This window comes from Catharus ustulatus, chromosome 29, assembly GCF_009819885.2.
Source record: "Catharus ustulatus isolate bCatUst1 chromosome 29, bCatUst1.pri.v2, whole genome shotgun sequence".
In the NCBI taxonomy this organism is placed as follows: Eukaryota; Metazoa; Chordata; class Aves; order Passeriformes; family Turdidae; genus Catharus; species Catharus ustulatus.
Window position 1 is genome coordinate 6386229 of NC_046249.1, and position 15502 is coordinate 6401730.

Genomic DNA, 15502 nt, shown 5'->3' on the forward strand with positions numbered 1-15502 from the left:
GACATGCAGTCCCGACGCCAAGATGGCGGCGGGGCTTGCCGCTGCCCGCCATTTCGCGGCCTGTCCCCGACCGCGGGTGCGGCTTGGCCTGCGCGTCAACGACAGGATCGGGCGCCGGGCCGGTTGTGAGGCGAAGAGATTTTGGTGGCAGCAACAGAAGGGACCGGAGCGACTGACAGGATTGACCCTCACCCGCTCCTGGCGGAGCAGTAGCCCGGATCCCCCGTGGGGCTCAGGCCTATGGGCTGACAGGTTCCTTGAAAGGGTGTATTTGTGCGTTTTCACTGTAGTTCCCTAAAATGTCGTCCACAGCCGCTTGTGCGGCGTGTGGCATTGCCCTTTGCTGTCAGCTCTGCACAGGCCAGGGTCCAGCTCTGTGCTGAAACTGAGACTACATTAACTGGATGTTTACAAGGTTGATGTTTTTAGGAGTGCCTAAACAGTGATGCTGTTTTGGCTACATAGTCTTTCTACAAACTAAAACCCACTGAAGAGTTTTTCTGAATATTTGGAGTAGTATTTTCCCCAAAAACCCCAAATTCTGTCAGTTCTTGCACATTAACTAGCATAAACTGGATTATCATTCCCAAAGCTGTTCTGGCCTTTTGCCTTTCAGCTACAAGGGAGGGCTGAGAAAAAGGAGTCAAAAAAACAGACTGAAAAGCCTGTCATCTGTATGAAGAGCAAAGAGAAGAAGTAGCAGGAGCATTGTGCAAAGATGGGAGCATAGGTCTGGATAGAGAAACAGGAAAGACAGCAAGAAAATACAGCATACAATGTGAAAACTTACAGACCCATGATGAAAATGTAAGTAGTAGGTATTTGGTCTCAAAATAGAACTAAAATTATCTTTATGTGAAATCCTAATATCAAGTACACCTCAAACTGGAAAACCTTAGAATAAACCCAGGAATCCTGGAAGCTCAATATCCATCAGGGCAAATAGCTGTAAGTCTCTCTAGTAATCACTGCATAAATCACCTGGAATGCATTTGCCTCAAAATGTGCATCTGATACAAAAGGATTTATCCTGGCTGCTCGGGACAGCAGAGTGCCTGTCCCACCTGCTCGGCACCACCTCTCCCGGGATAGCACTGAGTGCCCCATCTCCTACCAAGAGCCACGGGTGGGAATTTCCACGCCAGTCCGCGGAGCTGTGGTTGTCAGTGAGTGCCCCGGAGGGTGTTTACGAGTGACAGCTAAAATGGAAGCAAGATCACTCCCCGTGCGCTTTCTGAAAGGCACAACCGCTCTACATTGAGGGTCACTGCCGGCAGGGCGCTGCCAGTGAGATATGATAGAATGTGCGACAGCGTGAAACTCAGCTTTCTGACCGAGTCTGGAAAGGAAGCAGAGACAGAGACTACAAATCCCAGGGTCCTGTGGGCGCTGCTCGCAGGGAGGTGGGATCCTGCCCCATGCGTTTCCTGCTCTTTGTTTCAGCCGAACTTGGGAGTTGCGGTACAGCCCAGCGCGTGTTTTGAATTTTGGCGCCTGTCTCCAAACTGTAACCGAACTGCTGCTGGACCGGCTCCAGCCCCAGTCCCAGCCCCTTCTCCTGCCCCACGCAATCCGTGTCGTCTCTAACGGCACTGTCTTCCCCCGAGCAAACAAAAAAAATGCCCCTGAGCATCAAGCCGTGCACTTAGACTGAAGTTTTTCTGCCTGTAACATTCAGTTTCAAACACTAGAAAATTTGTGGAAGAACAGCTATAAACTCTGGTTGTGTTAAGACAGGAAAAAATATTTTAGGAATGCTGAAAGCCTCTGTATAAGCATTTTTGGGTTAGCTCACTTCTCTCGTGATTTGATGTGATCATCTGTGCATCTGCCATATTTTAGAAATTCCTTTAACCTTTTTGCCTAATTTTGATTGATAATGTTTACCAGATATAAATCGCCTTTGTTCATGAAGTTAAGCTCTCAGATTTTTTTGGAAAATGGCTTAGAAACTTTGAGTGTTTCAAGAGTTTGTGCTTCTGGATTTTTTTTTTTTCCTTCTACTGTTACTAGGTATTTTCATAGCGTTGCTATCACCTGTATTGCAGTAAAGTTGTTGGTTTTTTTCTTTCAAAATATACTTCCTGAAATATGCATCTATAGTAATACCTGGTATTTTCTATATTTTTCAGCAAGGCCCTTTCTTTAGCAGTAACCTGGACACTTGCACACTTTCATTCGTGACACCAGTCTCCTCTTTTTAACAGAATATGTATGTTCACTTTTCTATCTCTTCTAAAATGAAGAGAGTGGTTTGGCAGGGGGTGAGATGGGGAGAGGAAACATCAAGGAAGAAAATGAAGTGCAAAAGTTGAGTGCCCACTCACCAACTGTGTTTTCCAGGGTATGCAACACATGTTTCAGTTGTGGTTTTGGCATCCATTTAAATACTGGTGCTCTTGGATCCCTCCTAAGATAGGGATTTAATATTGAACCACGGTCAATATGGTGACTTATCTCTTAATGTTTAGCAGTTAGTTTTTCATTAGAGACCTTAACAGGTTTTTGCTACCCAAACCATTTTTACAATAAACTCCTTCTGTTTTGAGCACATAGAATGGATTTGTTATCCGAAGACAAAATAATTTAGTGTATGACAAAGGGATGGCATAGACATGTGTCAGCCTTACCTGGTTGGGAAAACAGAATCATGGCAATCCCTGGGACTGCGTTCCTGGGCATTCACATTGGGAACCTGTTCAGAGTGTACACTACAGTTCCTGCCTTGCCCACTCTCCCAGGTTTTCCCTTTGTGGAAAGTGGAGCAGAGGAGGAAGCTGCTGCAGGTATAAGTCCCACCCTGATACAAAGTCAGCAACTTGGAAGAGCCTGGGCTCAGTATTGAAGCTCTAGTTCAAAGACACCTGCAACATATCTGACTGTTTGAATAGGGTAGGAATAAATTTTTGGGATGTCAGACACAGACAGTAGAGACAGACTCTGTTTAACTCTGGAGCATTTCAGATAAATGAAGGAATTGCTTCCAATACGTCATAAAGACAAAGGAAAACCTTGTGTACACTTTGATGCAGAGCACCTTGCCATTTGTTGACCAGTTTCCTGTATGTTTGGGCGTAACAAATTTTCTGATTCTGGGATTTCATAATGACTCTGACATTTTCACAAATCTGGAGATACAGGATTTCCACTGCTGTTTCTTAACAGCTTTGGTTTCTCAGCAGTTGCTGCCATCCTCTCCCCGTTCTCATTTTGCACTCTTTTATTTGTATGTCTTGAATAAGATTGTTTCTGTCTTTCCTATAGTCACTAACCCCGTCTGCCTCATGTTCTTCACCTTGCCTGAACAGCCAGACAATGTTTCATTGATTGTCTCAGATATTGTCATTAATTTCAGGAAGGAGAAAGGATAGAATCTATATCACATAACATTTTCCTATATGTCTAAATTCAATCTGGCCTCAACATTAGTGCTCAAAAAATTGCTAGCAATGACTCCAAGACTGGATGAAGCACTCATACCTCACCACAGAATTCTGCTCCTGAATTTAATCTTTTATTGAATAAAATTGTTTCCGGCAGTGTCAGGACAGAAAGCACTAAAGCAAGTACAGAAAATGAATGGAATACCATGAGTCATGGATGAAACCTTCCTCATGCACTATGAGAAAGTTTGCTGAAATGTAAAAAAGAGCACAGAGGAACATAGCACACAATTGTGGGGTTAAAGCAAACAGCAGACTGTCTGTAGGACAAAGGTTTTTTTCAAGACAAGATCTCGTGCTGTAATATGTAGAGAGTGTATTTTTTTTCTGAATCTGGCATCTAATGTTTGACAGGAGTTTGAAAAAATAATATTATTTTTCTAGAGCATCCTTACTGAGGCAGAATTCAAGCTGTATCACACTGGGGGAAGTATCAACCAAGTCTAGACAGAGAGAATTCTGGTTGGTGCTTGGAATTGTTCTCTCTTTTGTGGGAATAAGGCAAGTAACTTCTAAGTGTGGCCCTTTGGACTCTTGTACTGGAACCAGACTCTCATGTGATCGATCATAAATGAGAATTCAATTCAAAAAACACTTCACATTTCCTCCCGTCTCTACAGAAAAGGGGTACAAGAAGATGCTGAGGAGTCAGTGCTCAGTGCTACCCGACTTTTCACAATCCCACTTTGTCATTTTTCTACAGAGTGATTTGCTTGTAACAGCATGCTGGACGTTAAGGTTTTTCCTTTTGGTTTTCTTTTCTCTTAGGGAATTTCCCTCCATTTTTGTTGCTAAGGAACAGTAAAGACCGCGTTTAAGAGAAGCAAAAGAAGTTGCCAAGCTCTGGGGAGAGGAGGGCATCTGACTGCACTGCTCTTATCTGAGGGTTTCTCTTGGAGGGGCAGAGATACGGAGATAATTCAGCTGGTAAGAGATGGTGCTGGGGCAGCTGCTTCATAGGAGGAGGGTTATAGCTGCTACTTGGGGGACGGAATTTGCTGCCACAGTGGGAGCTGGGCTGGGTTCCCGGTCCTGCTTCTTCTGTCGTGGGGTGGGCCTCTATTCGTGACAGCAGAAACTGAACTGGGACCTTATTAATACCTGCCTCACCAAAGAAAGGACCCTCACCACCTAGCTGGGTGCTCAGGGGAAACCCCAGGATCCCGGAGCCCTGTCCCCCTCTGAGAGATCCTCTCCCCACGGTTGTTGAGAGCCAGGCTGCCACTGCCCAGTCCTGCCGCTTCTCTGCCACTGCTGCGGTTTTCACTACACCGTAACCCAGCACCGCTGCGGGCCGGGACACCCCTGGGCTCCTGCTACAGCTGCGGAGTTTCTGTAGCAGGGACTTTGCTCATCCCTGCCTTCCCAGCTCGCTACTCAGAGGTTCCTGCTGCAGCTTCTTTTCCTGTCCTCTTCTGAGGGTACCGGGACCGGCTGCCCGCGGAGGGTAGCAAAGGAAGCCGCTCTCTCGCTCTCTCTCTCTCCCGCCATTGCCATGTGGAGAGGCGGCTCCGCTCGCACCACAGCGCCCCCTGCAGCCGCGGGGGAATCATCGCACCCGCCTTGCCCAGCCGGGAACCACCAGCGCCCCTGGCGGCTGTGCCCGGAACTGCACAAACAGGGAAAGTGCCTGCAGCCGAGAGAAGGCTGAGACTGACTGGGTCTGTGGTTCTGGATGTGACTGACTGGGTCTGTGGCTCTGGGTGTGACTGGGTCTGTGACTCTGGGTGTGACTGAATGGATCTGTGGTTCTGGCTGTGACTGACTGGGTCTGTGGTTCTGGGTGTGACTGGGTCTGTGGTTCTGGCTGTCATTGGGTCTGTGCTGCTGGCTGTCACTGGGTCTGTGGTTCTGGCTGTGACTGGATGTGTGGCTCTGGGTGTCACTGGGTCTGTGGTTCTGGATGTGGCTTACTGGGTCTGTGGCTCTGGATGTCACTGGATCTGTGGTTCTGGATGTGACTGGGTTTTTGATTCTGTTTGTTGTTGCTGCTGCTGTTGTTTGTTTGCCTTGTTATACACATACATATATATACTAGTAAAGAACTGTTGTCCTTTTTCCTGTATCTTTCCCTGAAAGACTCATAATTTCAAAGTTATTATAATAATTTGGAAATTAATGGATCCCATTTTCCATCCAAGAGTGGTTCCCGCCTTCCTTGTCAGCCACCTGTCTTTCAAAGTAAGACATAGCACATGCTAAAAAGAGCCCTGTCTGTAGCACAGGAGCCAGAGAGGCTTCGTGCAGTACAGCTCATTCACAGTCTTCCCCAGGTGCAGGAGCAGGTGCATGGTGGGATACAGCAGCTTTCAGGGTAGCATCACCTACTGTGTCTCACCCCCACTGGCTCCCCAGGATTCAGGAATTCTTCCAAACTAATAAGAAAACAGATTTCTTGGCAGTTGAATATACCGTGAAAGCACCACTGAAAGCAGATGAGCTGGCCAAGCAGGAAAAATGCTTCCTTCCAGTCAGACTGTGGCAGCCTTTGGAGCCAAGAACCGCGGGCATTCATGTGCAGAGCCGCTGCTGTTTAAAGAGATAAATAGTAACTCTACTCTAAAATCAAGGTAGGGATTATTCACATCAGTTTAACGAAATACTGATCAAATAATCTCTAATCTCTGAGTTTTGCTTTCACATACAGAGCTGGATTTTATTCTTGTTAGACTTTCAGGGATCCAACTGCCAGGGTAGCACAAATTCTCAGCAACCTGTGGAGTTCAGGTTCTCTCATTTCATGTGCAAGCTGTTTGGCATCATTTAGCTGTTTGGCAGTTTGGAGAGCACAGTGAAGGAGGGTGGGGACTGGCTCTGAATGAAGTTCATCTGAGTTCAAAAAGCTGGCATTATCAGCCAGGAGCAATCCCAGCTCTGCTCCAAGAATCATTTGAATCATTGCTATGGCAGTGGAGCTGTGGGAGAGGAGCACACAATACTCAGACCCCTGCATTGTTATTATATAAAGCCTGGCACTCATCTCCATGCTAATGAAAACAAACCCAGGTTTTTTTTCCAGAACAGCCATTTGGCACTTAATTTTCAAATCTACAGCCCAGCTGCAGCTGGCTAGGTGCCCACCACCATAGAGTTATTTACATATTTTCCTCCAGCAGCTGCAGTAACCTGTTCTGTTCCTCATGTCTAGCCAGGCTGGCTAAGCCTTTGTCATGGTCTCACTGGAGAGAAATATTTCAGTCTTATGCTATTAAACAAACCAGCTGCCAGTGGAGTTCAGTTTTTAGTGCAGACAGGTCAAAGTAGAAACCTTTGGCTCCACTTTGAAAGAGAACTATCTATTTATTCCATTATGCACTGTAACATGCTACATGTGTTTGGGAGTGCTGATTAAGCCAGAGGTTCTGTCAATGGTAAAGTTTATAGGGTAAAACATATGTGAGAAGGAAGAAGACAGGCGAGGTATGTACATGGGATCAGTCTCTTGGACGTATTACATGATTAATCAAGGAGATGAGAGAAATGCTTTCTGCAACTCCAAGGTGTGCTCCACCCAAGATCTCAAAGTATTATACAAAGGATAATTCATTAAGCTTTATAATGATCTTGCAACAAAACTAAGATGACCATGAAGACTATTCAGTTAATTTCTGTATGTTTAAAGTTTCATGGAGTAGCTCTTTGCACCTGGCTTTCTGGTCACAGAGTAGTAGAATCAGAGATTGGTTTGGGTTTGTATTGGGAGGGACCTTAAAGCTCATCTTGTTCCAACTGGAACCTTAAAGTTAATCTTAGTCCTGCCATGGGCAGGAACACCTTCCACAGGTTGCTCCAAGCTCTGTCCAGTCTGGCTTTGGACACTTCCAGAAATCCAGGGGCACAGCTGTTCTGGAAAACCTGTGCCATGGCCTTACCATCCTCACAGAATTCCTTCTCAGTATTTCATCTAACCCTGCTCTCTCTCAGTGGTAAGCCATCCCCCTTGTCAATGCCCTTGTCCAAAGTCCCTCTCCATCTCTCTTGGAGCCCTTTTAGGGGCTATCAATACATTTCTCTCATTGGAAAACGTTTTTCTAGTCCACAGCTGGGGACAACAGTGAAGTGCTAGAGCACTGCCTCAATTAACACTTGTGTTGGAGTTGCCTGTCCCTAAAGAACAGTCCCAGCTAACCATGAACCTACAGCAGAAAGCCATTTGCTGTCTTGCATTTGGCATAGTCAGGAGAGACTCTGCAGCCTGTGATCTAAACTGAATTTTGAAGACCAGCAGCATCAAATAAATTATTTCTTTACCACCATAACAATAGAATGCATGTGGGTGGGAAGGTGCAAGAAACAGATCTTTTTGGGCAGCCATGAAAGAGATTTGCTTGAATGGAGTAAATGGGCAGGAGCCACAGCAAATGAGGAAAAGCTTTTGTTTGATGGCGATATTTGCAGGCTTCTCTGCACTACTAAACTCCAGTTCTGGGTATGAGAATAGCATAGATCTGTAGGATTTAATTTGTTTTACACTGTCTGCAGAAATCTTGAAGAAATCATCTTCAGCATGGCCCTATGTAGCATAGTGTGACAGGCTGGCATGCAGAAATCTGCCCTGGAAAGATCAGAGCCATTGCTTGGGGCTGGGTGGATGTCCTTTCTCAGTGGGTAGTCTGCCCAAGTGCAGGAATTTAAGGCTGGGCCTGCTCTGACTTAACCTCTGAATTTCTTCAAGTGCAAAAGGTATAATGCCATGGAATCCAGAAAAACAACTGCTGTGTTCAAAATGTTGAGCTTCTCAAATGGTAGAGAACTAACAAGTGGCATAGCTTCACCGACAGTCCTTCCTATGTGCCAAGGAGACCAGGCCAGTTCTCCTTCAATATACCAGGAAATACTGCCCCAGTTTTACAGGCATGGTGTCCATCTCTGTCTCTCCCAGCAATGTGGACAGACCTGTGATACTCCCATCATAAATGATTCAGAGCATCATCCATCTCTGGGGATTTACTCACACCATTAACAGAGATGATCCCCAGCCTAGTGCAGGTATGTGTAATCCCCATGGCACATGTGGCCACATCCTTAAGACCTGCTTGAGTTCTAGCTTCAGTTTGGCAGTTATCTTGGAGAACGGTCTACCTGAAAACACCTATCTGACATGTGAGATTCATACTCAGCTTTAACATAGAATTAATCTGGTGTTTGCTGGATAGTAAGGAAGGAGTTGATAAACCATAATACAGCTGTTGCTTGGGTTTGCATTTTTATGACACATTTGGAGTGGGAAGCCAGCGAGTCCTAGGAATTGCAGACATTTAAACGGCCTCAGAACGGAGGAACGGAGGAAGGCAGAGAGATCAGTTTGAGGCTACATGGTCAGTGAGGCCATTGACAGTTTATACTTGATTTGACAATTTAACTTAAAAAGCAATAAAGAGTTAAGTCAGTGATGTATGGTGGGCATTGTGTAGATGAGCATCCACTTGCAGGAGTCATAGTGCCAATAGCTAGAAATGTATATTCTCTCTTCTGTGCCAGTATAGGGCTGGTCTGACCGGGCCTGGAGGAGCAGAAGCTCAGATGTGCTCAAGCCTGTCAAGTTAGCATGTTGCAGAACATAAATCACTATTTGCCCTCTCTACCCCTGCTAAGCAAATACCGTTGGATGCTACATTACTGGCTGTTCTGGTTCAGTGGCCATCCCACTCTGTGGCAGGATCTGGAGGACTGGCCTGAGGCCAGTAGGGAGAATACCTTCACCTTACATGTGGCAAGGAGCTGGGAGCCCTTCCCGTGTAGTGCCTGGGCACCTTTCACTGTAGTGCCTAGAGGTGCTCAGCTAGCCTCAGAATATATTTGGCTTCATAACTACAACTCCCAGAAGGAGAAAATTCTGTGTAAAGAATCCATACTTCTGTGGGCCGTCCATGGGCACTGTGACTACTGAGGCTTTTACCTTTGCTCTGTTGTTACATAAATCTCTTGAATTTTGTTTACATTTTCATCTAGTTTTCTCCTTCTCACCTTGCACATTTCTCCGTTGGTGTCAATCAGAGGCAGCACTCTGGCCACACCAACCAATTCATGACCAATTTTCCTGTTTCTTCTTGTCAAAAATACCTTCTCATATAGAGGAAATAGCAACATTTGCTTTCTACAGGACTTTGCTGTTGGGATATATAGAAGGAAGGACCAACACCTCCTTGGAAGATGGATACTCCCATTACTCTTATCTTCCCAGGAAACAGTCTTGCCAGGTTGTCCCTGCAATCCTTGGCCCATTGGTGAGTCTTTGTCTGAATGAAGTCACTCAAGGAAGGACTTCTCCTTTGCAGTTCCCCCATCTTCCTCAACTTTTGCTTCATTCTTGCTGCTTTTCTGACTTCTTCTAATTTGAGTACCTCAGTAACGGGTGGCTGCTTCCTGCCCTGCAGAAGGTCACAGGTATGCCCCAGACTAGGATAAAACATGGGCAGGTAATCCATCCATGCAGACAAGGAGCAGGAGTTAGAGTTCCAAGCTTTTGTTAATCGTGTTGTGTCGTGAGATCAGTCATGAAAAACTGCTTTGTAGCTGCCTAGTGGCATATGGTACAAGCAAATAGCACAGCTGAGAGCCAGATCACACACAGCTGCTCCTCTGGGATGGTGTCACTGGAGAATGAAGTGGAGCTCTTCTCGCCTCCACCATGGCCACTCAAAGCCCTCTTGGGGTGGGTAAAAGATGTGCCATTGCTCAGCAGGACTCAGCCTGGGCAGGCATGTCTAAACAGCTTCTCTTACAAGAAGAACCTGGGGCTGCTCAGGTAAATGAACCCAGGTCACCTTGAGGATGCAGGAAAGCTTGTGCCAGAATGGTGAAGGATCCTTCACAAAAGCACTCTGCCTCTGCAGATTTGCCTCCTTCCTTTGCAGTACCTATGTGGGTACACCTGCACAGGGCATAGGACACCCTGGCATCCACAAGAGTCATTCGCTTATCCTCTCCTGCTACAGTTGGGCAAAGGAGAGGGGAAAAAAAATTAATGAAGGGCTCATGAGTTAAGGACTAGGAGAAAAACACTCTAAGTGCAAAATAGGTTTAAATTTAAAGGTATAAAGTAAATTTATTATTAACAGTCAGAGGGGGATAATGAGAAGTAAAATAAGTGCTTAAAACACCATTTTTCGTCCCCGGGGCCTCCCTCCTTCCTACTGACAATACAGGGGGACATGGTGTGGGGGTTTATGTCAGTTCATCACTCAAGGTCTTTTTCTGTTTGTTCAGGGAGAGGAATCTTTGCTCTATTATGCCATGGCATCTCTCCCATGGGCAAAGAGTCATCCCAAAACTGTCGTGGTCCAAGTTACTCATACACAGAGTGCAGTCTTTTAAGGATAGGCTGCTCTAGTTTGGAAGCAATGACCCTCTCTCTCTGTCTCTGGAAGAGGGGGCCATCTCACTTTGGGTCTCTTACTAGATCACAGCTTTCTCTGGCATCCACCCACTCCAGTGTGAGCACTTTTCCTATGGGCTGAAAGTGGATCTCTTCATCCCTGTGATATATGTTGTTACAATTCGTGTTTATATGATATAAGAAGGTTGTATAAAATAAAGAAATAAAATAAGAGAACTTTTCAGCCTCTGCCACCACCACCCAGAGCCATAGACAAAGGCTTTAATTAGCATATCAACAAACCTAGCTCAACGATCCTGAAACCACTCCAGAGGGAACAGGAAAAGATCATCAATAAAGAACATGTCAAATACTACATATCAGACAGCTGGGAGGTTCCTGGGAGTCCCCCCATAGCAACGCCAGATCCCGTAAATCCAGTCACCTCCACCGGGAAAAATTACATTCCAAAGCTTCGGTTCCCGTAAGCGAGAAACAGCACTCCCAAGGAAAATTACACATCAATACGGACCAGACACAGCCCTCATCAGGATTCATCAACGCGCAGGAAGGACCTTTGTCCAGGGCAGCACCAAGAAAAGGATTTAATCTGAATATGAGAATCCGCAGCAGAAACAAAGGGAACTCTCACCTCAGGCCAGAAAATCTGTATAGAAACTGGGCTCCCCAGGATGGTGGGGTGAACACAGGGGGATCTGATGCGATAGAGTTCAGATCAGCATGTGTGCTCATCCGGCACTGATCCTGGGCTCGGTGCTGTCCTGTTTCGTTTGTGGCGTCCCAAGACCGTATTTTCGGTTGCAAAAATAAAAATTGCTCTTTTAGTATTTAATTTGGCTTAATTTGGTTATTATCTATAACAATCCCCCATGGACTTCATGCATTATAAGGGCATAGTTTGTTTCACCATAGTTCTCACTGCAGCTTGCAGAGCAATCTTGGCTACAACACTTGAAGCACCTCCTCCTCTTTCTTTACCACTGACCTTGGTACTGCCCTGTTGTTTTCCCTCATGAGTCCTCACTTCCTCCTCTTCTCTAACTAGAAGAAAAACTGCTGCTTGTAGTCATTGTCAACAAATTCCACTAATTCAAAGATTCCTGAAGGATCTTGCAGTGCCAAGAAGTTGATCTTGTCTAGGTTCCACATCAGGGAATCTCTCGTCATGCTTTCGCTGCCAGCCATGCAGCCCTGCTGCCATAACACTATTGAATGCCTCTCCTCATGTGGGGCACTGGGAAGGGGAAGCTGCTGCTGCCCCTGCCCTTTTTGCCCACAGCACAGCTGGCTAGGAGCGACCAGGGAGGCAAGGCTCGCTGCAGGCTGCACCAAGATGGCTGTGGCTACAGCAGTGCATCACTAAACACCACACTGGGAATGGCCCCTGTGGCAGTGTTTCACTGTCCTCGCAAAAAACCTGTGTCTGTTCTATTTTGATTTTCTTCTTGAATATGTTGTCACAGAGGCATTACCAACATCCCTAACTGGGCCAGCAGCATGTCCATCTTCAGAGCCACTGTCAGACATGGTGGAAGTTTCTAGCAACTTCTCATGGAAGCTACCCCTGTGCCCTTTGCACCCCCCTACCAAAAAACAGGCTGTGCCAAACCAATGTACTGAGTCAGGGAGAGGCATGGGGGGCCAAGAACAACACACCAAGCTAGAAATGAGAGCCAGCTTCAAACCTCTGTCTGAAATCTGAGGTCCTCACAAGCTCCACTGAGATGCCAGTTTGTGCTTCTGCCTCTCTCTGGAAGCTCTTTATGGCTGGACAGCTCAGGATCCCACTGGTACAGAGTGACAACTGGGAAGAGTCCATCCAGCCTCCTGGTGCTGCCAAAGGGGCAATGCCCCCTGGCTTCTCCACTTACACCATCCAGCCTGCTCCCTTTTGACAGCAGTGACTTTCAGCTAGCCCACCAAGGGACTGAGGCATGACCTCATCCCCACAGAAACCATTCCTAGCTACATGGCATCCAACCATTGCAAAGCATTGGCTACCTTATAAAAGGCAGCAGGAATACAAATGGAACTTGCATTTGTCCAAAGTGACTACTTCCAAGGGAAATCTGTGAGTCTGTAAATGGCCTTTCCCATCTGATAAGGGTGAAACCTTTCCATCCCCAGCAAGACCAGCAAGGAGGGAAGGTCAGTTTCACATGGTCCCACTGCACCATGCAGTGGCCCAGGGAGCAACAGCATAGAATTCCCTGTACAGTGGCTGTAGGGGGGAACCCCTTTGGTGTGGATCCCTCAGAGAAGGCAGGACATTGGCTTCTCAATGACAAAAAAAAAGTTGTTTATCCAAGGATGTACTTTTCATTTGGAAGTGATGAGCAACTTGGAAGACCAAAGTTAAGGCATCTATAATAGCAGAAGTCGATGTAAAATTAAGGAATTCCATTGCATGGCAGCAGAGGTGAGGCTGTTAACTCAGGCTGTAATGTCAGTGTTGTAAGGGCCAGTGCAGCCCTAGAAGGCTTAAATCCTTTCCTTCAGAAGACAAGAACAGCCTGCCCAAACTGGCAGCTGCAGATGTGTCCTCTGCTCAGGCAGAGCAAGCAGTTGGACTGGCCAGGTCAGAAACCGTAATTAAGCAGAAGCTTCAAGGCACAGGCAAGGGTTGTTTTCTGTTTTTTCCTAGAGCAGCTGGATTTGGGAACAGTTGCCTGTGGCAATATGGGTGACAGCCTTAGTAGTGTGCATGTGCTGTAAAAGAAACAGAAAATTAGAAATACAGGCAGACTTCCCTGTTCATGGATGTTAGATGTGGTGACCAGGGAACTGTTGCAGGAGCAGCTGCCTTTCCCCTCTTCATAGGAGGGCAGTTGCATGTGTCTGGGGTTACAACACAGAGTGTGATAAAAGGTATCTATTCTATCACCATCTGTTGAGGGTGGGGGCAGTGATGCTTATATCCGTGGGAGATATTCTGCTAAGGCCCATCCATTGAAACCAGGCGGGCATTGTTCTTTATCTTTTCACAACCCATCCTTCCTCCAGGGAGGTATCTTCTGTTGAAGAAGGAAGACTCGGACACCATATGGTTCATCTATGAGTCTCGTTTATTTTCTTTATTTACTGCCTAATATAGCACTTCTAATGAGCTTATACATATTGCAAAACCTGAGCTCCTCATAGGCTAAACAGACACATACACACTCTGGCTTTGCAACTTATCTGTTCCTCATTCCTGTAGTTAGCACGTCCTTGTTCAGGCATCCATCCCAAGGGCCCCTTGCCCTTGAGCCTAACTACTACAAACAATAGCTCTGTTCTTACTTAGGACATTTCCAACAAATCCAGGGTACTGTGGCCTTTCTCGGCCAGCCAGGCCTGTATCACACTATCCACATCTTCTGCTAATGGCCCATTGAGTCCCACTGTGTGACTGATAAAATTACTTCATCCCATTGGAAGTTGCTCCAGCCAGGGGGAAGGGCCCAACATTTCTTACCAAGATAAAACAGAGGTTTTGGGACATTAAGGTAGCCCCTTTCTCCACTGGACTCCAGAGGGAAGCTGGATTTCTCCACATCACCACTGGACCTCCGGAAGGAAACTGCACCTTCTACAGGAGCACTGCTCCAACTGAATCACATCTGTCACTACAAGAGGACTGCAGCCACCATTTAATCAAACTGCTACCAGCACCCTGCCTAGGGGTGTCAGGTTGTACTCTGGCTTTGTCAGGGCTTGGGGTTTGTTTCTTTGTAGTATTGTATTTCAATTTCCCAGTAAAGAACTGTTATTCCTAATTCCCATATCTTTGCCTGAGAGCCGTTTGATTTAAAAATTATAATAATTTGGAGGGAGGGGGTTTACATTCTCCATTTCAAAGAGAGGCTCCTGCCTTCTTAGCAGACACCTGTCCTCCAAACTACGACAGCATGGCTCCTCTGTGTGTCCATGCAGACGTACTGCTCCAGAAGGGAGACAATGGCCTGAATAGAGCTGCTGGTGCCCTTGTGTGTGGGGTGTTGTATGAGAAAGATTTAGCCTGCTGTTTCTTCTGGTTTAGGTGGTAGAGGCTGTTGGTTTCTGATCCTGCTGCGAAGTCTTGCAAGTTACCAAATACTTCTAGGGGAGACTGTCTGGAGCGCAGTTTACTTACTAACAGCATCATTTTCTTTAAAGTCAGGTTCAAACTCTTCCACCTGGAAGACCCAAGGACCACTGTGAAAACTGTCCTGTGATGTGATGTGATGTGATGTGCAGCACAGTATTTTGTTTGAAAATGTGCTTGAACCTAAGTAATAAACCACACCAAAGACAGTAGTTTGAGTCTCCAACTGACTCAAAGCAGGGCTTAAAACTCGGAGAGCCAGTGAGGAACACAGTAGCTGTGCAGCACAAGGCAGTCAGTGGTTGGCCTGGCTGAGCTGAGATTGCTGCAGCAAGTCCCCGTGCTGCAGCAATCACTGTGTGGGAGAGAGACAGCTTCCAAAGGCAGCAGGATCATTCCAGTGGGAGAGGGCAGTTTTTATTAAAAGAGGTAGCAGTGAAGACTCTATGGTGATCTTTACTTCCCTATCAAGGTGTCAGAGTTTTGGAGACAGGTACACGACTGAACGCACTGAGTTCATGTGACAACAGCCAAAATTTATTAATGGTGTTATAATTGTTATATATGGTGTTATATATGTTGTTATAATTTGTGTTTATATAAGAAGGTTGTATGAAATAAAATAAAATAAAAAGAACCTCCTAAACACCAAGC

The 15502-nt window shown here is 46.2% G+C and overlaps 1 long non-coding RNA gene across 1 annotated transcript; it reads left to right on the top strand.

Annotated features, from left to right (window-relative positions):
• Positions 1–31: 31 nt before the first annotated feature.
• Positions 32–13678, top strand: LOC117008332. Its single transcript, XR_004420302.1, has 3 exons — positions 32–807; positions 4212–4370; positions 9547–13678. It is a non-coding gene; the product is annotated as an uncharacterized LOC117008332 (long non-coding RNA).
• Positions 13679–15502: the final 1824 nt, after the last annotated feature.